This window comes from Medicago sativa, chromosome 1 (genome assembly GCF_051527215.1).
Source record: "Medicago sativa cultivar Bolivia chromosome 1, Bolivia_mono, whole genome shotgun sequence".
NCBI classification, from domain to species: domain Eukaryota; kingdom Viridiplantae; phylum Streptophyta; class Magnoliopsida; order Fabales; family Fabaceae; genus Medicago; species Medicago sativa.
The window spans coordinates 81,237,841-81,241,420 of NC_140749.1; the positions used below are offsets into that span (position 1 = coordinate 81,237,841).

The 3,580-nt window shown below is 33.4% G+C and overlaps 1 pseudogene; it reads right to left on the minus strand.

Moving 5' to 3' along the window:
- Nucleotides 1-548: 548 nt before the first annotated feature.
- Nucleotides 549-1,814, minus strand: LOC146958041 (F-box only protein 8-like; annotated as a pseudogene).
- Between the last annotated feature and the right edge of the window lie 1,766 nt (nucleotides 1,815-3,580).

Genomic DNA, 3,580 nt, shown 5'->3' on the forward strand with positions numbered 1-3,580 from the left:
ACGGGCCGGCCCATGGCCCACACAGGCCGGGCCGGGCTCTAGAATATGCGGCCCAATTATAATTGAGCCGGGCGGGGTTGGCCCATTTATGTAGTCGGGCCTCTTGGGGCTGGGCCGGGCCAGCCCATTTGACACCTCTACTTTTAGTTATGTGCAATATTAAAGAAGAAGAAAGATGTTTTTTTAAGGAGGAAGAGGAATAAGAAGAAGAAGAATAGGAGGAGGAAGAGGAAGAAATCGAATAAGAAAAGGAAGAAGAAGATGGACTATGTTCAACATATTATTGCATCTAATGTACCCTATCAATTTGAATGAATTAATATCGTTTAATTTTATAAAAAAATTCAGATTCCCATAGTTGCATTATTTAATTGATTTAGCACATAGTTATTTTTATATAAAATAAACGCCATTACTGAAGGCAAATTGTCATTCTTAATGTTAAAATGGAAAATAGTGTTCGTATACAGAAAGCGTGAAATTCCAAAATAAGATCCACATTATGATGAGAAAACATCTATATTTGTAACATACTTAATTAATAATAATTATAATATGTGTGAGACAATTTGTATACAAAGGTAAATTCTTCTAACCAAAGTCATGCATGAACCTCCAATTGGGATAAGACTGCCCTTATAAATTATTATATGGCAATTATACTTGTATCCTTTAACACCAAGATCTTTAATCATTCGGGTATTCATATCAAACCAGACTAGCTCATCATCATATTTTCTAAAGAATATATCACCTTTCTTACCTGCTCTAATAGGATGTTCAATGGAAGGCAACGGATCAACAATAAAGACATTAGTCCAAGATTCATCTACACCAAGTTCACCAAAGATTCTTATGTGAAAAGTAGTTGTTTCATCATATATTATAAAAGCAATGGACCCATTTAACAATGTCAAATGCAAAGTGTTATGACGTCCAACCATGTCTGAGGGTAAATTTGTTGTAAGAAACACCTCATTGCATAAGTCAAATGACACCAAACGTGGATCAACATCACTTCTATTATTGTCGTCACTTAGAGTCCACCAATGACACATTCCATCCACGTACAATTTCTCATTTGCACAACTGTAAGGCATTTCAAAATCAAGTTTCCTCCAAGAATTACTTCTTAGAGTATATATTTCCCACATGGGGTCGACATATGAATAATCCTCCTTCCGTGGCTCGTCTGTGTCGGTATCAGAGAAAGATAAATACCGAATCACCATATAATCATCTCTAACATGATCATAACTAAAACCATGAAATGGCACTAAAGGGGTCATATAACGTGATTGAGACAAGAAAGGACTAGATGGAATGACCTTGAATTCATTTGTAGTAGGGTTCCAAAATACACATTTTACATACAAGAAGTCTTACTCAAAACATCAATAAAACAATCATCCTCATGAAATGGAGGTGGTAAATCTAATTTAACCATATTCTCAAACCTCTCACCAGAAAGTAAATACAATGTCGAGGGATATCTTTCACCTGGCAAAGCATTGTTTGTCCAGTTTAGGAGAATAGAACTACCATCGTAATAAGAATGATTCTTTGAAAGGAAGTAATTCTGAAACATGCTCATGAAGTATGAGTTTTCTAACAAGAGAGCCCACGATTTATGTACGCATCCAAACCGTTTCAAAGATTTTAGAGGCAATTTTGATAAGATAGAGAATGCAAGATCTTCGGATATATTGTTGCTAACCTTTACATTTGTGGCACTCACATATTTCTCCATCTTCAAATCACACAACGATTTTTTTATTTTTTTTATTTTAACGTGAATGAAATTGATGGAGCCCACCCAAACCTGTTGCAAGTAGCAAATCAAAAAAGAAATCAAATAAAATATTCTTTTTTTGGTTACATGAGAAAAAAAAAAAAAAAAGGGATTACATCCTTACAAAGGACACCCCAAGAGCATCAGCTAGCAAAGCTAATGACAAACTAGAAGGAGGCGTTTGGAGCATAATTAAAGGATCTACGTTATTAGCTCCCAACTTTGCTAGCACATCTGCACAAGCATTCCCTTCGCGAAGGGTGTGATGAAGCGATATTGACCAATCTTTTGTCATGAAATCTCTAATAATCTCTAGCTCATTCGAATAATGATGAAACTGAGATGTTCCCTCTTTGACAAGTTGAACCACATGCAAGGAATCTGAGAAACACATTACTTTCCTATATCCAGCCTGCCAACACAGTCTAATGCCCACTAAAAGTGCTTGTATTTCTGCATGGAGAATATTAGATAAACCTACACTCCCATAGAAACCAAATTGAAATGTTCCATCATGGTTACGCACCAAGCCACCAAACCCTACCTTCCCTGGATTAGTGGATGAAGCGGGTATTTTAGCTCCATTAATAATGTGGAATATTTGGATCTCTCGTAACAAATTTATTTTTGAGGGAACAACTCCTGTGAAGTACCAGATCATAACCTCTATCTTTACTCAGCTACATATTTCCAAACAGGCGTTTGAAAATCCAACCTCCCACTCCACTCGAGCAATTCGTGAGGTGTGTTGGAATAAAGGGGATGAAATAAAATATTCTATTTATAGCATCCAATAATAAAATAGTAAAAAAAAAGAGAAATTAACTTGCAAACAAGGCAAAACTAAAATCACAATTCAAAGAAAATATATTAATAAAATTTCATTATTTTCAATAGACTACTGAGTGAAGGAAGGAGAAAAACTTATTGATTTGCCCGGTGATATCACCACGTCAAAATTGAGGTATTGTAGAATTTTTATCAAATTTGTGCGCGTTCATATCAAAACACAGAGAGCGTAAATAGAAACTTACTGCTTGATAAAACCCATTCTCTAAAACCTTTCATCCTACCTACCGCAACAATCTAGCTAAATACTAGTATTTTTTTTTTCAAATCAAAAGTATATGATTGGATAAAAATGGTAATAATAAAATTGATTTAAAGAGAAACATGATGGATTTTTTTTAATCAGGAACTTGTTATTAAAATCATATAAAATTTGAGTAAAAAGTTAAAAAAAAACCATACAAATATAAACATTTTTTAAATAATAATAAAAAACACCCATGGTTTACAACATACATTTTTTTTTATCAATGTAATAGTAAAATTAGTTGATAACACAACCCAAATTTTATGTTATAAAAAATCCACCTCTATATTAAAGGTATTAAAAATTTACAAAAATAAAAAAAGGTATTGTTCATTGTTTAAATACGGTGAACAATACCATTCTTAAACAAAATTGACAAAAATGTGTCAACCTATTATAATTATTCAAAAAAATAAGATCGAAGTGAAGCGAAATCAAAGGATCTATGATTAATTTTAACGCCTATGGAAGAAAAAAAAAATCAAAGGATCTCTCTGGTGCTGGTCTCGAACTGAGTTTTTTTAGGTTGAAGAGAGAAACTCTCACCCAAGTGACCTCTCAGAAGACAAGACAGGCAAAAATCAAAGGATGTAGAAAAAAGTTGGAATCCAAAAGTTAAAAAAAAAAAAAAAAAGCCATACACATGTAAACATTTTTTTTACAACAACACATATGATAATATGATATGCACA